Source organism: Aquarana catesbeiana, linkage group LG03 (assembly GCF_042186555.1).
Source record: "Aquarana catesbeiana isolate 2022-GZ linkage group LG03, ASM4218655v1, whole genome shotgun sequence".
Classification (NCBI taxonomy): Eukaryota; Metazoa; Chordata; class Amphibia; order Anura; family Ranidae; genus Aquarana; species Aquarana catesbeiana.
In genome coordinates, this window is record NC_133326.1 from 76,027,128 (window position 1) to 76,050,343 (window position 23,216).

General features: G+C 44.0%; 1 protein-coding gene and 1 long non-coding RNA gene across 3 annotated transcripts in view; one reads left to right on the forward strand and one right to left on the reverse strand.

Moving 5' to 3' along the window:
- LOC141131434 (tropomodulin-2-like) overlaps window positions 1-19,730 on the reverse strand; it is a 150,538-nt gene extending 130,808 nt beyond the window's left edge. The window contains exon 1 of one of the 2 annotated variants that reach the window (XM_073618712.1): window positions 19,605-19,730. The gene's annotated coding sequence lies outside the window, so the exon portion shown is untranslated. The remainder of the gene's footprint in view (window positions 1-19,604) is intronic. The other variant, XM_073618713.1, reaches the window with a different exon arrangement.
- A 172-nt stretch (window positions 19,731-19,902) lies between these two features.
- LOC141131436 (uncharacterized) overlaps window positions 19,903-23,216 on the forward strand; it is a 48,809-nt gene continuing 45,495 nt past the window's right edge. The window contains exons 1-2 of the long non-coding RNA XR_012242771.1: window positions 19,903-19,960; window positions 20,062-20,177. This is a non-coding gene — a long non-coding RNA (uncharacterized lncRNA). The remainder of the gene's footprint in view (window positions 19,961-20,061; window positions 20,178-23,216) is intronic.

Below are 23,216 nucleotides of genomic sequence, written 5' to 3' on the forward strand. Positions count from 1 at the left end.
GGGGGGACAACCGGAGAAACCATCATCTTATATGTATACCTACAGGGTCTTCTTGTTCTACAGTTGTCGTTTCAGACTCTAGCCATATGTTCCAGACCTTTTGAAACTTAAGTGGACATCCTCTACCAGAGTATGTTTCTTTATATAAGGGTACTGCAAGATTGACTAATGATTTCCATGCATTCAGGGTAAGGGCAGACGTGGGAACTCTCCATTTGAATATAATGATTTTCTTAGCATAGAAGAGAAGCAATCTTAGTGGTGTACGAACTGCCCTCGAAGGGGCAAGAGAATCCACCAAGCCCAGCAGGCAGAAGGTTAAGCTTGCAGAAGTCCTGTATTCTGGGGGAAATATGGATACCAAGAGACTTTATACTCTCAGCCCATTGAAGTGAGAGTGATGGATCTGCTAACTGTGTAGCACCCGGATCTACTGGCATTACCTGGGACTTGTCCCAGTTAACTCTTAGTCCTGACATGTCAGCGAAGTGTGAGAGGAGTTCTAATGCTGCCCGGAGGGAGGGCCCCGGATCCCGGAGGAAAAGGATAATATCATCAGCATAGAGTGTTATCTTTTCCTCCAGGGATCCGACCCGTACCCCCCTGACAGCATCCGAGGACCGCAGTCCAACAGCCAGGGGCTCGACCATCAGGGAGAAGAGGGTGGGGGATAGAGGACACCTTTGTCGGGTGCCTCGCTTCACAAGGGAATGAAGAGGATAACACCCCTCCAAGTTTAATCTGTGCTGTCGGTTTCTGATATAAGAGCTGAATCCACTTTCTAAAAGTGGGGCCAAAACCATATATCTTGAGTACCTCCTCCCTGCCATTCATTCTTAATGACACCCCTACTTACGCATCTCAACCCGCAGTGCATTTGCAGGAACTGCAGGGAAATCGCATGGTGCAAAAGCACCATGCGATTTCACTTCGGCTGCATCTTCAAAAAGCTGCAAGAATCGTTTCTTGCGGGTAATGCAGGCACGGCAGCCCACGGGCCGCAAACCCGCACTAGTGTGGACCAGTGGTTATTTAAATTATCATGTAACCAATTCAGCCAGAACTCATTGTAAAGGTCATTGGAGGGATACGTTGGCTACCACTGCTAACTATCTAATGAAAATGGCAGCTGTCTGGCTGTCTCAGAATTGAAGATATGGAAGATTTATGTGTCAAGTAAAGTCAGAACATCTGATGTACAAACCTATTCCAGGTTAATGAGTCAGAAAGTACTGAAGACAGGGTCAGCAGGACAGCCAAGCAACAAGCACTTTCAGCAGAAGGTTTAAATAGGAGAATTTTTTCTAGCCTCATTAATGCTTTCTGTAGGATTCTCCCTTGTATTGTTTCTAGAACATAGGACCAGGCAAGGTGACATTAGCCAAATTGGACTCTCGTAGCCAGAGGCTATAAGAAGAACCGAATCCAGGTGTATAACTATTGCAGTAAAAGTGTTCCTTACTGTGTCCTGAAAGTAAGTTTGTTCTAAAAAGGAGGACTTTCAAGTTGAGGAGAGGGTTAATATATTTTAGGAATGCATATTCTGGTGTTTAGTTGAATAAACTTGTCTTTTTCAGTAATCATACTCAATCAAAGTTACAGTTAGCATTTTCTTATTAAACTTCAGTCAGGTATGCATCCCCTTATCCCGCTGTTCTCATGCACACTCCGACCTCAATCACATAATTGTTCCCAGCGGCTTACAGCTGACTACTTGACCCTCTTCTGAACCATTGTTCCTAGCAACCCTCTGTTTAGAGATGCCGACCAGGCAATCCCTTCTCGTATAAGGGGACTGTATGTCTTTGAAGTCACTCATAAAATTAAACTAACAATGATCTCAACTTCAATTATGCATTCAATTTTGAAAATTATGGATTATTATTCTAACTGAATGCTAAGAATTTGTTCTGCATCCAATTTCAAACAGAACGTGGTTTTAAAGGGTCAATGCACTTAAACCTGGTATCAACTCTGGATAGATACTGAAGAGCTCACTCATCTAATGTTTACTTATAACTCATGATATGAATTTTATATAAGTTAACGGTCACATGTCAGCATTGCTATATGATTCCATTAAAGCCTATGGGGCAGATTGTGCAGCAGTGGCTGAACAAAAAAAAACAAAACATTTTTGCACTTGATTGGGTGAAGAAGATACCAGAGCTTCACCGTATTCACTAAGCTCTGGGAACACTCCCTAGCTAAGTGTAACTTCCTTGCCAAGTGAACTGCCTATTCGCCTTCAGTAAATCAACCCCAATGACTTCATAGATATATAAAAAACAGTCAGTTTAACCTCTTTCCTGGTGCCTCTCAGCAGCCCTTTAAGTGAGAGTTAAAGGAGACATATGGCTAAAGCACTTAGGTCTGCACTCCTGTGACCCAGGTTCAGCCGTCAGCGGGCTAAAGTCCACTGTCATCTGACATCACTGAGCCAGTCTACGCTCTGCAATGATCCTGACAATAATGTCGGGATCTGCCCAGATGCCTGACCGGCTGCTGACTCGCTGAGATCCATGGGATCCATGTTGCAGCCATTAGTATGTAAGTTTGTTTTGTTTGATTTCTGTATTTCCCTTTAAGCTGACCATACACCACTATGTTTGTTTTTGGAATATTAGTTCAATTTTCTAATGGTTAGTGGGATAAAACCCCTTTCCAATGAGCCCCTACCCCTCATAATTCTTCTTGTGTGGCAGGGGTTAACAGGATTCAGGAGCTGCCAAAGCTCTTATCATGGGTGCTCAACTATTACCAGTACTACAGCTTCTACGAATAAAACAGGATCTATGAATAGAGGATGGGTGGATGATTGAAAGATCCACCCTCTCCATTCATAGATTGTGTTACATTCATAGAAGCTAATATGGCTTTTATGCATGGGTGGAAAGGGTTGGCATAGTCGGGCACTCTTGATGAGTGTTTGTCACAGCTCCTCAGTTCACTAATGCTCAGACACACTGGAAAATTTTGGTCGCGGGGGGCATCATATTCATTTTTCAGAGAATATGAATGATAACACAAAACATTTCGTTCACTCATGGTTAGTGTTTGGCTGAAGCCACTTATTATCAATGAACTGTGTTTACTCTTTTTAAACCATAATGGCAACAGAAACTACCCAAATGACCCTAATCAAAAGTTTACATACCCTGGTGATTTTGGCCTGATAACATGCACACAAGTTGACACAAAGGGGTTTGAATGGCTATTAAAGGTAACCATCCTCACCTGTGATCTGTTTGCTTGTAATTAGTGTGTGTGTATAAAAGGTCAATGAGTTTCTGGACTCCTGACAGACCCTTGCATCTTCCATCCAGTGCTGCACTGACGTTTCTGGATCCTGAGTCATGGGGAAAGCAAAAGAAATGTCAAAGGATCTGCGGGAAAAGGTAGTTGAACTGTATAAAACAGGAAAGGGATTTAAAAAGATATCCAAGGAATTTAGAATGCCAATCGGCAGTGTTCAAACTCTAATCAAGAAGTGGAAAATGAGGGGTTCTGTTGAAACCAAACCACGGTCAGGTAGACCAACTAAAATTGCAGCCACAACTGCCAGAAAAATTGTTCAGGATGCAAAGAAAAACCCACAAATAACTTCAGGTGAAATACAAGACTCTCTGAAAACATGTGGTGTGGCTGTTTCAAGATGCACAATAAGGAGGCACTTGAAGAAAGATGGGCTGCATGGTTGAGTCGCCAGAAGAAAGCCATTACTACGCAAATGCCACAAAGCTTACAATAAGCCAAGCAGCACAGAGACAAGCCTCAAACCTTCTGGCACAAAGTCATTTGGAGTGATGAGACCAAAATTTAGCTTTTTGGCCACAACCATAAATGTTACATTTGGAGAGGAGTCAACAAGGCCTATGATGAAAGGTACAGAGGTGGATCGTTGATGTTTTTGAGGATGTGTGAGCTACAAAGGTACAGGAAATTTGGACAAAATTGATGGCAAGATGAATGCAGTATGTTATCAAAAAATACTGGAGGAACATTTGCATTCATCAGCCAGGAAGCTGCGCATGGGACGTACTTTGACATTCCAACATGATGATGATCCAAAACACAAGGCCAAGTCGACCTGTCAGTGGCTACAGCAGAATAAAGTGAAGGTTCTGGAGTGGCCATCTCAGTCTCCTGACCTCAATATCATTGAGCCACTCTGGGGAGATCTATAACGTGCAGTTCATGCAAGACAGCCCAAGAATTTACAGGAACTGGAGGCTTTTTGCCAAGAGGAATGGGCAGCTTTACCATCTAAGAAGATAAACAGCCTCATCCACAAATGTCTTCAAGCTGTCATTGATGTTAAAGGGGGCAATACACGGTGTTAAGAACTGGGGTATGTAAACTTTTGATCAGGGTCATTTGTGTAGTTTCTGTTGTAATTATGATTTAAAAAGAGTAAACACAGTTGATTGATAATAAATGGCTTCAGCCAAACACTAACCATTAGTGAAAGAAAAGTTTTTGTGTTATCATTCATATTCTCTGAAAAATGGCCAAGAAATCATAAATTCTGCCAGGGTATGTAAACTTATGAGCACAACTGTGTATATATATATATATATATATATATATATATATATATATATATATATATAGTGGGGACGGAAAGTATTCAGACCCCCTTAAATTTTTCACTCTTTGTTATATTGCAGCCATTTGCTAAAATCATTTAAGTTCATTTTTTTCCTCATTAATGTACACACAGTTCCCCAAAAATTTACAGAAAAACACAGAGTTGTTGACATTTTTGCAGATTTATTAAAAAAGAAAAACTGAAATATCACATGGTCCTAAGTATTCAGACCCTTTGCTGTGACACTCATATATTTAACTCAGGTGCTGTCCATTTCTTCTGATCATCCTTGAGATGGTTCTACACCTTCATTTCAGTCCAGCTGTGTTTGATTATACTGACTGGACTTGATTAGGAAAGCCACACACCTGTCTATATAAGACCTTACGCGCCGGTTCACATTAGAAGCGGCACGACTTGCAGGTCGCCTCACCGAGGCGACCTGCACACGACTGCCGCGGCGACTTGCAAGACGACTTCTGTATAGAAGTCTATGCAAGTCGCCCCCAAAGTAGTACAGGAACCTTTCTTCTAAGTCGGAGCGACTTGCATCGCTCCGATTAGAACGGTTCCATTGTACAGAACGGGAGGCGACTTGTCAGGCGGCTAGGTCGCCTGACAAGTCGCCCCCGTGTGAACCGGCTCTACAGCTCACAGTGCATGTCAGAGCAAAATAGAATCATGAGGTCAAAGGAACTGCCCGAAGAGCTCAGAGACTGAATTGTGGCAAGGCACAGATCTGGCCAAGGTTACAAAAAAATTTCTGCTGCACTTAAGGTTCCTAAGAGCACAGTGGCCTCCATAATCCTTAAATGGGAGATGTTTGGGATGACCAGAACCCTTCCTAGAGCTGGCCGTCTGGCCAAACTGAGCTATCGGAAGAGCCTTGGTGAGAGAGGTAAAGAAGAACCCAAAGATCACTGTGGCTGAGCTCCAGAGATGCAGTCAGGAGATGGGAGAAAGTTGTAGAAAGTCAACCATCACTGCAGCCCTCCACCAGTTGGGTTTTATGGCAGAGTGACCCGACGGAAGCCTCTCCTCAGTGCAAGACACATGAAAGCCCGCATGGAGTTTGCTAAAAAACACCCGAAGGACTCCAAAATGGTGAGAACAAAGATTCTCTGGTCTGATGAGACCAAGATAGAACTTTTTGGCCTTAATTCTAAGCGGTATGTGTGGAGAAAACCAGGCACTGCTCATCACCTGTCCAATACTGTCCCAACAGTGAAGCATGGTGGTGGCAGCATCATGTTGGGGGGGGGGTTTCAGCTGCAGGGACAGGACAACTGGTTGCAATCGAGGGAAAGATGAATGCGGCCAAGTGCAGGGATATCCTGGACGAAAACCTTCTCCAGAGTGCTCAGGACCTCAGACTGGGCCAAAGGTTTACCTTCCAACAAGACAATGACCCTAAGCACACAGCTAAAATAACAAAGAAGTGGCTTCACAACAACTCTGTGACTGTTCTTGAATGGCCCTGACAGAGCCCTGACTTAAACCCAATTGAGAATCTCTGGAGAGTCCTGAAAATGGCTGTCCACCAACGTTTACCATCCAACCTGACAGAACTGGAGAGCATCTGCAAGGAGGAATGGCAGAGGATCCCCAAATCCAGGTGTGAAAAACTTGTTGCATCTTTCCCAAAAAGACTCATGGCTGTATTAGATCAAAAGGGTGCTTCTACTAAATACTGAGCAAAGGGTCTGAATACTTAGGGCCATGTGATATTTCAGTTTTCCTTTTTTTAAAAATCTGCAAAATGTCAACAATTCTGTGTTTTTCTGTCAATATGGGGTGCTGTGTGTACATTATTGAGGAAAAAAATGAACTTAAATGATTTTAGCAAATAGCTGCAATATAACAAAGAGTGAAAAATTTAAAGGGGTCTGAATACTTTCCGTCCCCACTGTATATTAGTCCAGGAGATAAGGTGAGATGTGCTTCAGTAATTGTTCTCAGTGCAAAGCAATCAAGCCTTCCCACGGCAATATATAGAAAGTAAAATGAAGGCTTTCTGCACTTAAAATTTATTTTAACCCTTTCATGACTAAGCCTATTTTTGAAATTTGGTGTTTACAAGTTAAAATCCGTATTTTTTGCTAGAAAATTACTTAGAACCCCCAAACATTATATATATTTTTTTAGCAGGGAATCTAGAGAATAAAATGGCGATTGTTGTAATATTTTTTATCACACGGTATTTGTGCAGCGGTGTTTTAAACGCAAATTTTTGGAAAAGGGACACTTTCATGAATTTTAAAAAATCCAAACAGTAAAGTTACCCCAATTTTTTTGTATAATGTGAAAGTTGATGTTACGCCAAATAAATAGATACCAAACATGTGACCCTTTATAATTGCACGCACTCGTGGAATGGCGACAAACTACGGTACCTATGAATTTCCATAGGCGACGCTTTAAAAATGTTTTACGGTTACCAGGTTTGAGTTACAGAGGAGGTCTAGGGCTAGAATTATTGCTCTCGCTCTGACGATCGCGGCGATACCTCACATGTGTGGTTTGAACACCGTTTACATATGCGGGCGCGACTTCCGTATGCGTTTTCTTCGCTGCGCGAGCAGGGGCACTTTAAAAATTTTTTTTTTTTTTTTTTTTATTTATTTATTTTATTTTTTTACTTTATAAATTGTGTTTTAAAAAAAATTTTTTTTTTTTTTACTTTTATTGCTGTCACAAGGAATGTAAACATCCCTTGTGACAGTAATAGGTGGTGACAGATACTCTTTATGGAGGAATCGGGGGTCTAAAAGACCTCCCATCCCTCCTTTACACTTCAAAGTATTCAGATCGCCGAAAACGACGATTCTGAATACTGTGTACTTTTTTAAATTCGGCGCCATTGGCAGCCGAGTAAACGGAAAGTGACGTCATGACGTCGCTTCCGCGTTTACAACAAGAAGGCTGGAACGAAGCTGCTCACAGCTTCGTTCCAGCCTGCCCCCAGCCGCCAAAGGTACCCGATTGGACACCGGGCCTCCCGATCGCACGGGAGGCCCGGTAACAGCGGCGGGAGGGGGGGGACGTCCCCTCCCGCTCCTCCGGTATAACAACCGAGCGGCTTTTAGCCGCATCGGTTGTTATACATGGGTAGCCGATCGCCCGCTGTAAACAACGGTACCGGGATGATGCCTGCAGCTGCGGGCATCATCCCGGTATAACTCCGGAAAGCCAAGTACGCATATCTGCGTACGGTCGGCGGGAAGGGGTTAAAAAGCCAAAAAATTACAAACAATGCATAATCTGTTCCATTTTATGACAGTTTCGGGCTAGGTTGTTAGCGCCCTTCCTTAATTAAAATAAATTTTAATTGCAGCATCCTTTGTCTCCCCCCCCTCTCTCTCCTCTTTTTCTCTCTCCCCCCTCCCCCTCTATCTCTCTGCTTTCTTCTCTCTTTCCTCTTCTCTCTCTCTCCCCTACCCCTCTCCCCTCTCTGTCTCCGCTTTCCTCTCTCTCTCCTCTCTCTTTCCTTTTCTCTCTCTCCCCTCCCCCTCTCTTCTCTCTCTCTCTCCCCTCCCCCTCTCCCCTCTCTGTCTCCACTTTCCTCTCTCTCTCTTTCCTTTTCTCTCTCTCCCCTCCCCCCTCTCTTCTCTCTCTCCTCTCCCCCTCTCTTCTCTCTCTCTCCCCTCCCCCCTCTCTTCTCTCTCTCTCTCCTCTCCCCCTCTCTTCTCTCCCCCCCCCTCTCTCCATCTCCCTCCTCAATTAGGAGACATTCTAGTGTTCCCATGAGAAAAGTGAGAATACAGCCAGGTCCATGAAATGCTCTCTTAGTGGTTCTCAGAATGCACACAGCATTCCACAGACACAGCCCACTTCTACCGATATTTTATAATAACAAATTAAAATTTATGTTAGCCCAACATTTTTTTTTAAAGCTGAACTCGGGGCAAAATGTTCTTTCTTCCCATGCAGGCTGAGCCCACACTGTACAGATTAACTGCTCATTTTTTTTCTAGGGGAGAGAAGAGCAGAGATACACTTACCTAATCCTCCCAGTACAAGTCCAGTCCGTTACCCCCACACTCCAGCGGTTTTGAATAGTGGACTGTTCCTGACATCATCACACCTAGAGCAGGCTCCATAGACCAGGAACAATCCACCGCTGGTCCGTGGGGGAGTGCCAATTTTCCAGAGTATTGAAGGATTGAGTGAGTATAAGCTCTCTGCTCACCTCCAGACAAAATGAGCAGGTTAACCAGTGCAGTGCTAGCACAGCCCCACTGAATGGAAAATAAAAAATTGCCCAGAGTTCAACTTTAATCTATGTGTGTTTGTCTATACAGTAAAACCTTGGATTGCGAGCATAATTCGTTCCAGAAACATGCTTCTAATCCAAAGCACTCCATAAGAAATAATGGAAACTCAAATGATTTGTTCCACAACCATTTATTCATAAATCCTTCAGTTTATAGTCCATATAACAAGATTATAGCAATGTGATAGGTTGTGTAACCATAAAATGACCATGCACACATGGAAGCCTCCACAAGGGGATTAGAAGCAAATCCAGCAGGAGCTACAGAGTATAAAAGAGAAGAGAGGCGCCTCTAAGTGTAGCAATATGGTTACATTTAATGAAGGTACAACATTTAGCAACTCACATGGTTGATGATTAAAAGAGGCACATCTAAGTATGCAGGCATCCGGGGTAAAGCTGTCCACATAGAACATCCTCTGCACCGCCAGGTCTCACCGCTGTCAGTCTGCAATCGTGACCGGGAAGACTACCCTGCAGTAGAGTGATTGAAAGCGAGGCTTGAACCGCTCGTGGAACGCAGTGTGGAAGGGACGACGTTGATGGCGGTGCGGAGGAAGGTCTATGTGGACAGCTTTACCCCGGATGTCTGCATACTTAGATGTGCCTGTTTTAATCATCAACCATGTGAGTTGCTAAATGTTGTACCTTAAATGTAATAGGGTTGTCCCTATACCACTATTTTAGGACCGAGTACAAGTACCGATACTTTTTTTCAAGTACTCGCCGATACCGATTACCGATACTTTTTTTTTAATGTCACGTGACAGTGTTTTTTTTTTTTTTAAACAATGCTTTCTTTTTTTTGGGGCGGGGGGGGGGAGGGGGTGAACGGTGTCTGTGTGTTTGTTTTTTTTTTACAATTTTTATTTTTTACAATAATATTTTTTTATTCTTTATTGCAATATGTGTTTTTTTTTTTTAATCAGCCCTGTTGGGGGGCTTTGGTGAGATATCAGGGGTCTTAGCAGACCTCTGATATCTCCCCCTTGAGACAGAGAGAGAAGCCGAGGATAGAGATTCCCCAGTCCCTCTCTGCAGCCTCAGCTGCACTGAGAATAAATGGAGAGAAGACAGCGGCTCCACTCCATTCATAAACTGACACATTGTAATCACAGGAGATTACAATGTTTCAGTTATGTGAATGGACAGAGTCAGCTGACTCTGTCCATTCACAAAGGAAGGAGGAGGAGGACAGCAGAACGGAGGGGACAGCGGAGAGGCACAGCAGAACGGAGGGGACAGAGAAGGAGAGGGGGACAGCGGAACGGCTGAACGGAGGGGACAGCGGAGAGGCACAGCAGAACGGAGGGGACAGTGGAGAGGTACAGCAGAACGGAGGGGACAGCGGAGAGGTACAGCAGAACGGAGGGGACAGCGGAGAGGCACAGAAGAACGGAGGGGACAGCGGAGAGGTACAGCAGAACGGAGGGGACAGCGGAGAGGCACAGCAGAACGGAGGGGACAGCGGAGAGGTACAGCAGAACGGAGGGGACAGCGAAGAGGCACAGCAGAACGGAGGGGACAGCGGAGAGGCACAGCAGAACGGAGGGGACAGCGGAGAGGTACAGCAGAACGGAGGGGACAGCGGAGAGGCACAGCAGAACGGAGGGGACAGCGGAGAGGTACAGCAGAAAGGAGGGGACAGCGGAAAGGCACAGCAGAATGGAGGGGACAGAGAAGGAGAGGGGGACAGCGGAACGGCTGAACGGAGGGGACAGCGGAGAGGCACAGCAGAACGGAGGGGACAGCGAAGAGGCACAGCAGAACGGAGGGGACAGAGAAGGAGAGGGGAACGACAGAACGGAGGGGGACAGCGGAGGGGGACAGAGGAACGCAGGGGGCATGGAGGAGGATGCAGTGACAGTCAGCAGTGATCGTGTGTGGGGGAGTTACAAGCACCGATCACCGCTGTATGTCACTAAAGCCGCTGAAAGCCGCGGAGGGAGAAGCTTGTAACTCCCCCACGCGCCGATCACCGCTGACAGTCCAGGTATCGGGGGAAGCATCGGGAGCATTTGCCCGAGTACAAGTACTTGGGCAAATGCTCGGTATCAGTGCCGATACCGATATCACAACTCAGTTGTGATATGACGCTACTTGTATACCAAGATATCGCTTGTATATTAAGTCAAAATATCTTTAAAAATTTTGCTTGTCTTGCAAAACGCTCTCAAACCAAGTTACTCTCAAACCAAGGTTTTACTGTATATATTTTTCATAGTAGTCTATTACTCCTGCTTGGTCCTGCCCACCCCCTTCAATCCCTATTGTAAACTGACCATGGAACGGCAAAAGAAGACCCATGCTTGCGCAGTCAATTTGCCCCCCAGAGCTGATGCACAGTGTGTCTTCCTTTGTCAGCTGCCATGCCAACCGCCAATCATAACCTTTTATCACACAGAATCACCCTTGGAACGCAAAAATTACAGACACAGAACTTTCCCTGTCTGAGTCATGTAATGATCTGCCTGTTCACTTTCAAGACTAACCTGCCCACCACTATCCGGAAGAGGACAAGAAGAAATGCTGTGTGGCCATGTCACCCCTTTGCAGTAAAAGGTTGATTTTTTTTTTTTTTAATGTGATTGCTAGTAAGGTCAGGAGATAATACCAAATGTATTAATATGTGTCTATGCAGTTGTGTGTTCACATTTACATTACATTTGGACCTCTTTCTTAAATACATTGCATACCTCCATTGGATAAAATGTCTGTATGGCCACCTTAAAAACCTCTCTGACAAGACACAACAATGATGGTCACATAGATGGGAGTGTATCTTGTAGAACGGATGTCTTTTATGGCTAATCTACTTATATTGATTTTCCCTCAATAGACAGCAGCCCTTGCCATTGAGTGAACATTAGTTGTGCATACGATATGACCCTCACCGCTCCATTAGTGCCTAGAACACACGTCTTCCCAGAACGCATTGATCTGAAATGGGCGGTTTAGTAAAAGTAACCAAAAAATACGATAAAAAATTCTACAACTATCTATTGGCATTGCAAAGAAAAAAATATAATGGATCAAGTACAAACTAAAAAAAAAACTTAAACAACCGATAAAGCCCACATGGTCCATTGTGTATTCTATATTCCACATATTTTATTGCTCTGTGTAAATAATGATTTTCTGTGCTATGCTGCAGTTCTATGACATGATAGGGTGATGTTCTGTGTAATAATGGCAGCAAGGCTATTCAGTAATATATCTTTTAGCGTCTCAAACTGATGGCCCTCCAGCTGTTGTGGAACTACAAGTCCCATCTTGCCTCTGCCTGACGGAGTCATGCTTGTAACTGTCAGCCTTGCAAAGCCTCATGGGACTTGTAGTTTCGCAACAGCTGGAGGGCCGCCAGTTTGGATCATGGCAATGTCTAAACTGGCCAAACACGTTACAATCTGATTGGACAATCTCTGTGTAAATCTCTGTAAACTTACTAACTATGGAAGAGCCCTATTCAACTTGAGAGGGTTGAAACAGTACATTTGTATCCAATCAGGTAGGTCCTAGCACTAGACTTCTGTTGGGAGATCTCATGCACATAGACGCATGAGACTGTACAATGTAAATTGTGGGTGAGGCTGGCAGACACAGCTAAAGTGCACAGCCGCTCATAGTAATGTATGGCTGTACATTAGCTGTATGTGGGTAAATGTTGTATTTGTGTAAAATTGTGCATGGGTGGAAATCCCTGGACACACACAAGCCACATTCAGGGTTTTACACCCATGAGTCTGTGCGGGTTTATGCAAGTATGGCTTATATTCGTGTACAGCTAGCCTATTCATTAGTATGGGCAGCCATGTCTCCCAGGTATAAAAATCCACCTGCAATTTATGTTGTACGGTCTCATGCGCCTGTGTGCATGAAGCCTAAAGGAGATTGTACAATCATATTATAATATATACTGTATGGTCAGCTTTAGATTTACCCAAACTAAAACCAGCTAAAGATAGTTCAACTCTTGACTGGTTCAGCAGGGCTCGATCAATCGACTTGATCTATGGGCAAGCTGTGACTGTACCAAGTCGATCCATTGATCAACTTGGGTACAACCCGCGTGTTGGATTTCTAGCATGCGATTATTGCCAGTGGCTATAGCTGCCAGCAGTAATCACTCTGTTCTCATGGCAGGGGCAGCTCCCACCCACCAGGAGAACATAATAGCTCCACAGGAGGGATTTCCCCATCAATACTGACTGTGTTGATGGGGGGGAAATCAAGCGATTTTCTTTCCTGCAACCTATGGTTGCAGGAAAGCTGTTATAGCTGCAAAGGGTGGGCCAACTCAATATGAACCATATGGACTAAGACTGGGATGCCATTAAAGTTCATGTGCATGTAAAGGCAGGCGTCCCAATACTTTTGGTATTATAGTGTATCTGATCAGCTTAACTGAACATTTTGATAGATGTAGCACAGTTGATAAGAAAACACAAGGCTTTTGTGGATACTAGAACTTTTAAAATAATCTAAACATTTGTTTCATTATGGATAAAGTAGGGAGAGTTATAACCCTGTAGGGTTTTTTTGCCATCTGTGTCCCTTTGGGGAGATTTCCCCTTACTTCCTGTCCCATAGTGAAAACAGGAAATGAGATGAAATGCCTCCAAAGTGAGGGAACCAGTGTCACTGCCATGGGGGGCATAGACATAAAAAAAAAACCTGACAGGTGTTCTAATCCCTCTCCACTCCAAAACTAGAAAAAAAAATGTTTTGCCTTCAGTTATACTTTAAAAATAGAGTTTTCTGAGAATATACATTTATTACAGTTACAATTTCTAGAACATATAACGCAAGACATACTGATCCCCTCCTGGTACATACTGCTTATGTAATGTCATCTTTAATCCTACATAAAATGTAAGATCCCTAACACTGGTACCTGTATGCAAACTAAAAAAAAACAAACATATTTACTAGTATCAAGTCAAAATTCATTTAAAAATGTTGCTGGTCTTGCAAAACGCTCTCAAACCAAGTTACTCTCAAACCAAGGTTTAAGGCTCCATGCACACTGGACGTTAAAATAACGTTATAAAAATGCCAGTAGCTTTGCAATGAATCTTTCAACGTTTTTGCAATAGCGTTTATTAGCGTTTTTTTTTTTCTTTCTTTTTTTTTTTTAATGGATCAAAAACATTAAAAAACACTGGTGAGCCACGTTTTTGAATGTTTATCAACGTTTATCAGCGTTTGTAGTTTTTTGTGGTCAGAAAAACGACTCCTGGCGCGATTTTATGGTGTTCAGAAAACAGCCCACTGCTGATAAAAGTTCAAAAACGTCCATGTGTGCATGGGCACATAGGTTAACATAGAGGGGAGTTTATGGGCTGTTAAAAAAAAACGCCCAAACTCCAAAAAACGGCGGTTTATGAGCTCCGGTGTGCATGGAGCCTTACTGTACAAGCATTTGTCACAAACCTGGGCAATTCAAGCTGATGATATAAGCATACTATGTAGAGGTCGGGATGTCTTCTACCAAAACAATCAGTGATCACAATTTATATGCAATCATTAAGGTTCCTGATAAAAGATTGGCCTGGCCATGGCCCAGTGGGCCCCTCTTGTCCCCTTAGTGAGATGAATGGCTTCAGTGACAAATATAGAAGCTCAGAAGGTAGGAGGCGGTGGGGCCATGGCAAGCTTTACCAGCAAAGTCTGGGTTTTCACAGACCTTCAGCTGCTTATACATCTGGGTTAGCTGATTGTGTAGACATCTGGTTTTCCTGAAGACAAAGGGTTAGTTCACCTACCTATGGGTGTAGGGGGCGCCTGTAGTAAAAACAAACTGCAGCTTCGTCCGCAGCAGAAAAATGCCCTTACTATAGGTGTAGGCATTTTACATACCGCCTGAGACCTGACTGGAGAACTCACAGAGATGACATCACCCCATCCTGCCTTGTTGCTAGGATGTTGCTAGGACACTCCAATCCCCTCACAAGCGCTCTCTCTCTCTCTCCCCCGGTCACAATAACACTAAGCTCAGTGATGCTGTGACAGAGGACAGAGTGGGCCACACATGTGCGGAGATTTGACAGCTTGTTCCTGTGATGGTGAGGAGAGCAGTAAAAGCTGGGAGTGTCTTAGCAATGTCCTAGCAACAAGGTAAAGGTGACCTAACCCTTTAAATTCTGCTGATACAATTTCATCATATGGTCAGTTTAAATTGGCCAAGTTTTTGACAGGTTCAATAAGGCCCCTTTCACATGGGCAGATCCACCAGATCAGATCAGAACCTCCATGTTAGTCTATGGGTGGCCAGGTATATTCCATTACCTCCTAGTTGGCCCAGATCCAAAGTCTGTGTATTTTCTTATATTTTTGGCTCTAAATGTGACAGATATGAGGTAAACGTACACAATTCTGTTTACGCTGGCCATCCATAGATCTAATATGAGTACGTAAAGCTCAGTTTATTAAATGCAGCAGAAAAATTTAATAAACACGGATATCACAAAAGTGACATCCATTCTTACTCTGCTTTGGTTAAGTAGGGGGATCGGCTCTCGGATTCTCTGCTGACTGGATCTGACCCCTCTTATGTGAAAGGGACCTTAAAAAAGTCTTCAACATTTTTTATAGAGTTACTAATCTATCGGGTTGAGGTCAGGACTGTGAAGGTCAGTCAAGTTCCTCCACCCCAAACTCGCTCATCCATGTCTTTATGGACCTTGTTTTGTGCACTGGTCCAAATCATTTGGTGGAGGGGGGATTATGATGGGGGGTTGGTTTTCAGGGTTTGGCCCCTTAGTTCCAGTGAAGGGAACTCTTAAGGCATCAGCATACTAAGACATTTTGGACAATTTCATGCTCCCAACTTTGTGGGAACAGTTTGGAGATGGCCCCTTCCTGTTCCAACATGACTGCGCACCAGTGCACAAAGCAAGGTCCATGAAGACATGGATGAGTGAGTTTGAGGTGGAGGAACTTGACTGGCCTGCACAGAGTCCTGACCTCAACCCGATAGAACACCTTTGGGATAAATTAGAGCGGAGACTGCGAGTCAGGCCTTCTTGTCCACATCAGTGGCTGACTTCACAAATGCGCTTCCGGAAGAATGATCAAACATTCCCATAGACACACTCCTAAACCTTGTGGACAACCTTCCCAGAAGAGTTGAAGCTGTTATAGCTGCAAAGGTTGGGCCAACTCAAAATTGAACCCTACGGACTAAGACACCATACACACTATACAACTTTTGTTGTCCGATTTCCTTTAGATTTACCAAAACCATGTAGTGGAAGGGCCTACCTGATTGCATACAAATTGAAACGCTTAAGGTCTGACCTCATATTATATGGTTTTGGTAAATCTGAAGGAAAAAATCTACAGAAAATTGTATAGTGTGTATCCAGCTTTAAGCCTCGTGCACACGATCGGATTGTTCGCCAACAAAACCGTGGAATTTTGTCCGAAGGGCGTTGGCCCAAACTTGTCTTGCATACACAGAGCCACACAATTGTTGGCCAACAATTACGAACGTAGTGACGTACTAGACGTACTACGTGGTTTTTCAGCTCTTTAGCGCCACTCTTTGGGCTCCTTCTGCTAATTTCGTGTTAGTAGATGTTTGGTTTGCACTTTTCATTTTGCGCTTTTCAGTTCGTTTCTGAACGGCCGTTCGTCAACCAGACATGTTGCGAAATACGTTACGTTATTTATTATTGGCCTTGGAGTTATTGCTTTGACATTATTTTTTTGGTTGAATAATGATTTGATTTGGTAAATTTTCTATATTTTTGGATGCATAGAATGCACTTTTTGGTTAAGTTCTATTGGCAGATAGCATGTCTAATTTTATTTGTTTTCTTTTTTTAATGTACAATTAAAAATTGTGTAGAATAATACTTGGCTATGTGTTTTACTTCAAATGAGGGTTTGGGAGTAGGCATTAGATTTTAAAAAATACAATGTAAAATTGACAAGGAACACCAACATAGTTGTATCTTTGATCTTAAAAACTACGGGATAATGGTGTTGTGGTAAATTGACCAAAAAAAAAATATTAGTCTTGATATCACTAGGAAAAAAAAGCCTTTTTAAGTATGTTTGGCAGAACTCCATCAGTATCACCAGCAAAGCAGCTTCATTATTATCCCATTAAAGAAGAAGAGAATTGTGCGTTGCATTTCAAGATTTCATAATTTGCCACGTCATGAATGTTAATTACGAACGCTAATTTACAAGACCGACCGCTTCCGGCTCGTCCTTGCTTCCGAGCATACATGTTTGCACTTTGGACTTTTGTCCGACGGACTTGTGTACACACGATCGGAAAATCCGACAACAGACATTTGTCCGCAGAAAATTTTAAAACCTGCCATCCAACATTTGTCCATGGAAAATCCAACAACAATTGTCTGATGGAGAGTACAAACGGTCGGATTTTCCGCCGACAGCCTCTCATCACACATTTCCCGTCGGAAAGTCCGATCGTGTGTATAGGGCTTTAGACTGTTATGCCATTAAAGTTCATGTGTGTGAAGACAGGCGTCCCAATACTTTTGGCAATATAGTATACTTCCATCACCATGAGTAAAGTCCCATCTGTCACATCCTGTGTCCCCAGGCTTCACTTCCCAGCAATCACCAAGAAATCCATACATCAATCCAAAGAAGAGTCCGAAGTATCTCTGCAGCCTGCTCTTCCTGTGCCATCAATGTGTCCTTAAAAGTGGATATAAACCCAATGTCATCCTTTCTAAACTACTGCCATAGGGGTTATCTATAAGGATATACATGCCTCCTGCATGTATCTTTACCTGTCAAATGTCTCCCCTCTGTCTGTTATGAGACCCGAAAAACTGCAGATTCTGTGGGTGGGTCTGTTGTCTGGAGCTCGGTGGGTGGAGTTGTGATGTCAGTAGACTCCCCGCCCACCTCTACACTCCCCTTGTCAATAGGCATTTTCCCCTGTGTATTTCTTACACTGAACTTCTGCTATGATCTCTAACATCCAGTGAAAAGACAGGAAAGTAACCACATGACTTCAGCATGACAAATCATGCTGAGGTGTGGAACAGCCAATCCTTTCAGAGCTGCTGAAGAAAGGAGTGGGGGAGGGAATTAAAAAAGAATGCATGTCTTAGGCCAGTGCACGAGATATGTAAATCACCTGTCACTCACAGCAAGGGGGAGGATTTGACAAAGTTTTTCTCAGTTTGTCAAGTTTTATCTCACTGAACAATAAAAGAGGATTGCTCAGAGCTGGATTAACTCTTTGTGGCAAGACTGGGCTCAAATGATAGGAAATCTTATACTCTACAGTATGATATATATAAAAAAAAAAAAAAAAAAATTGGGGTTTACATCCACTTTAACATTTACACTGATCAGCCATAACATTATGACCATAACCCATCAAAGCATGGACGCCACCTGACCCAGCCAGTCTACCCATTACAATCTGGCCTCTTGTCAAAGTCGCCCAAATTGTTATGCTTGCCCATTTTTTCTGCTTTCAACACATTATCTTCAGGGACAACATGTTCACTTTCTGCGTAATAAATCCCACCCACCTTAGATGCCCTTGTACCAAGAGAATCAACGTTTTGCACTTTACCTGTCAGTGGGCATACTGTTATGGCTGATCGTGTAGTTCCCGCATCCCATTATGGCTGATCGGTGTAGTTCCCGCATCCCATTATGGCTGATCAGTGTAGTTCCCGCATCCCATTATGGCTGATCGGTGTAGTTCCCGCATCCCATTATGGCTGATCAGTGTAGTTCCCGCATCCCAATATGGCTGATCGGTGTAGTTCCCGCATCCCATTATGGCTGATCGGTGTAGTTCTCCGCATCCCATTATGGCTGATCGGTGTAGTTCCCGCATCCCATTATGGCTGATCGGTGTAGTTCCCGCATCCCATTATGGCTGATCGGTGTAGTTCCCGCATCCCATTATGGCTGATCGGTGTAGTTCCCGCATCCCATTATGGCTGATTGGTGTAGTTCCCGCATCCCATTATGGCTGATCGGTGTAGTTCCCGCATCCCATTATGGCTGATCGGTGTAGTTCCCGCATCCCATTATGGCTGATCGGTGTAGTTCCCGCATCCCATTATGGCTGATCGGTGTAGTTCCCGCATCCCATTATGGCTGATCGGTGTAGTTCCCGCATCCCATTATGGCTGATCGGTGTAGTTCCCGCACCATCAGCAAAGTGGCACCTGTCAGACCCGGTATCCTCAGGCTTCACTTCCCAGCAATCAGCTAGTGGTCCATACATCAATCCATAGAGGAGTCCTAAGCATCTCTGCAGCCTGTTCACCCTGTGCCATCAATGTGCCCTGAACATCCCCCAGGGCATCTTTCACCTGCTTTGGTGGAGGGTCTGATGGTGTGCAGCATCTCAGGCTGAGCTCCATAGGATATCCATAGGAAATCACTAGAACACACCCAACTCTCTCCATAGACAAGAACTGATTTCCAGCTCATCCTTCTCTGCACCTTCAGCTGTCACCTCCTGCGCAGGGAGAACACCTTGACATGTGCTGATCACAGGCTGCCCATTATCATCCTCATCCCCATCATCCTCCCCATCATCCTCCCCATCATCCCTCCTCCTCCTGCAGCACCATGCTCAGCTAGGGATAAAACAAGGCGCTCCATTCATGCCAACAACCATTCACCTCCCGATCCCACTGCAGCATGATGCCGGCTAACATTTGCATCCCTCTCCACACCGTACGATATACAGACATTGCACACAAGCATCGCTCTTCTTACCCTCCCAGCCGCCTTCTGTTATCCCCGTGTGTGATGCTGAGGGATGGTACCGCTCCTGGATGCCGGACCACTAGGGGGCGACATCTTCTACAGCCATGCAAAGAGTAGAACTGAGCGTGTGCGAGTACGTAGGCGCCATTTTTGTATCGGGCTCCACATCGCTCACAACTAATGGAAATGTTAGTGTTTCTTTGAAAATACGTTTGATAATATATGTGTTGGTAAATTTAAAAAAATAAAAAGAATTTTTATTAAAAACTTTTAAAGTCCATGTTGGGTTTTTATACAGGAGCTTATCATATGCCAGTATTAAATATGGCTGACGAGGGAATGAATGAGGAATACTGTTCTGTGAGGTAAAACTTAACCTGTTAGTTTTGTGAGTAGTTTTGGCTGCTGATGTATTTATTGACAAGGTATGTAGCTGTCTTATCTTTTATTACTTTCCTGTGTTCAGTTTTGGCTGGAGCCATGACCACTGTCTGAGGTTTTCTGTTTTAGAAAAGGATGACGGTCACCGAAGAAGATGTGATTTATAAAAATGGCAGCGCAGGATTGCCGAGCCCGCTATGAGTGAGTACCAATCAAGTTTGGGAATGAAATGTTCCTGTTTGTAAGTTTTTCTAAATATATTATCGCCCCCGTTCACACCTGAGCGTATTGGAATCGCTGGATTCTGCAATTCCGGAACTGCAACAAAACGCTTGCGGTGCCATTTTTTCTTAATGGCACAACAAATGTGGTGCGATGTTGCCATGATTGTCGTGTGCGTCAAAACACACAAAAATTGTGGCAAAACACAACGCCAAACGCGCCTGGCTCAGTGCCAAAATTTGGTATGCTGGTGAGCTTCTTTGGCATGTTTTTGGAGTGGAGGGAGGCCCCTTTTAAAATGAATGGTGCTGCTCCAAAAACGCACACAAAAAAAAAAAAGCGGCAGCAAAAAAACGCTTTTGTGTGAACGTGGCTTTACTGAGTGTAAGATAATAACACGAGGCATGGCCTGAAACTAGTGAACAGTTGGGTGTGCGGGACTTTAGCAGCATCAAAAAATGGGAAAAAAACATATATATGAAAAAAAAACAATTCATGATTCCTGAGTGCGATAAAATGTTGTAAAATACAAAGGATGGTCAACTAGAAGGCACCAGTTTTAACTTCCATCAATAATCACAAGAAAGTGATTTGGAATCTTGATATTCAAATATCCGTACAATTAGAACCAGATTTGTTATAAGACCCCTTTCACACTGGGGCCGCCCGTGCGTCCGCAGTAAAGCGTCACTCGTTTTAGCGGCGCTTTACCGTTGTCTAAGCAGTGCTTTTCGGCTGCTAGTGGGGTGCTTTTAACCACAAAAAAGGAAACACCCATGTTGCGGCACTTCCAAATCGCTTTTTTTTAGGCGCTTCCGAAGTGCTGCCCCAGTGTGAAAGCACCCATTGCAATGAATGGGAGGCAGTTTTCAGACTCTTTACAGGGGCTTACTCTAGCACTTAAATGCGTGAAAACTGCCTCAGTGTGAAAGAGGTCTAAATCATCAGTCTAAAGCCTCGTACACATGGTACGATTGTTGGACAACCGAGCATCTGATTTTTGTCAAAAGGGCGTGTGCCAGGATCTTGTCTTGCATACTAACGTTAATTGTCGTGCCACAAACACGAACGTAGTGACGTACTATGAGGAATTTCAGCTCTTGAGTGCCACCCTTTGGGCCCCTTCTGCTAATTTCGTGTTTGGCGAGCATTGATTCCGAGCATGCTTGTTTGTACTTTTGACTTTTGTGTGACGGATTTGTGTACTAACCATCCGAAAATCTGATGTGGAGCTGCCGTTTGACAAAAATTTACCAGCCTGTCATCCAACATTTGTTGGCGGAAAATTGGAAAACAATTGTCAAAAAGAGCGTACTAACGGTAAGAATTTCGGACAACAGTCTGTCAACAGACAATCCCCTTCCAACATTCTACCGTGTATTCGAGGCTTATGAGGTAGGTGTGGTAATGACCAGCGGACACCTGGTTACCTAAAGCCCTGTACACATGTTACAAAAATCAGAAGGGGATTGTCGTTTGACAAGCTGTTGTCCGCAGTTCTTACTGTTAGTACGCTCCTTTCAACAATTGTTTTCCAATTTTCGGCCAACAAATGTTGGATGACAGGCTAGTAAATTTTTGTCAAACTTCAAACTTTCGGATGGTCAGTACACAAATCCGTCACACAAAAGTCGAAAGTACAAACACGCATGCTCGGAATCAATGCTCACCAAACACGAAATTAGCAGAAGGGGCCCAAAGGCTGGCACCCAAGAGCTGAAATTCCACGTAGTACGTCTAGTACATCACTACGTTCGTGTTTGTGGCAAGACAATTTGTGTAACGTTAGTATGCAAGACAGGATCCTGGCACACCTGGCACCTTTTGACAAAAAATCAAACGCTCAGTTGTCCAACAATCGTACCGTGTGTACGAGGCTTAAGACTGCGATTACACCTGGGTATTTTGAATTGCGTCAGAGCTGCACAGGTTGAATTATGTCAGAGCTGCACAGTTTGTTTTTATCTACAGACACCCCTTATCTGCATTAGCAGTTCTTTGGTAAAGATGAAGGCTGCATTCACACCTGGGCATTTTGAATCACTGCGATTCTACACACATAAACAAAAACACTAACATTTTGAACCACCTGAAAACATGGTGTGGTTCTGCCGCGCAATAAATTGCGCTGCAAACGCGACAAACTGCAGCACGTGAAGCTTGTCACCCAAAAAAAAAAGTTCAGGAGCTACTTTTGGGCAGCAAGCTTCACGCAAAGTGGTTTGCTACAGCCGCAGCGTGATTTATTGCAGCAGAACTGCACCACGTTTTTCGGTGCCATTAAAATGGATGGCATCTGAAATGTGCATTGTGTGATTTGTCATTTTGCCAAAGCATTTTAAAATTGGGGATAGAATCGTAGCGATTCTGCCTGCAATTTAATACCACCAGGTGTTAATGCCGCCTTAAAGCCTTATGCCTCGTACACACGGTCGGATTTTCCGATGGAAAATGTCCGATCGGAGCGTGTTGTCGGAAATTCCGACCGTGTGTGGGCTCCATCGGACATTTTCCATCGGATTTTCCGACACACAAAGTTGGAGAGCAGGAGATAAAATTTTCCGACAACAAAATCCGTTGTCGGAAATTCCGATCGTGTGTACACAAATCCGACGGACAAAGTGCCACGCATGCTCAGAATAAATAAAGAGATGAAAGCTATTGGCCACTGCCCCGTTTATAGTCCCGACGTACGTGTTTTACGTCACCGCGTTTAGAACAATTGGATTTTCCGACAACTTTGTGTGACCGTGTGTATGCAAGACAAGTTTGAGCCAACATCCGTTGGAAAAAATCCTAGGATTTTGTTGTCGGAATGTCCGAACAAAGTCCGACCGTGTGTACGCCCTATTAAAGTGGTAGTAAACCCACTTTTACAACTGGCACAGTTTAGGGGATATTCACACTGCATGCACTCTGAAGGTCCGGCATACTGTGTCGGACCTCCAGAGCCTGTGCTATAGCCGAGGGCTCCTACGTGCATGTGCGGGAGTGAAGTCATCGCTGCCCTGGCCACTC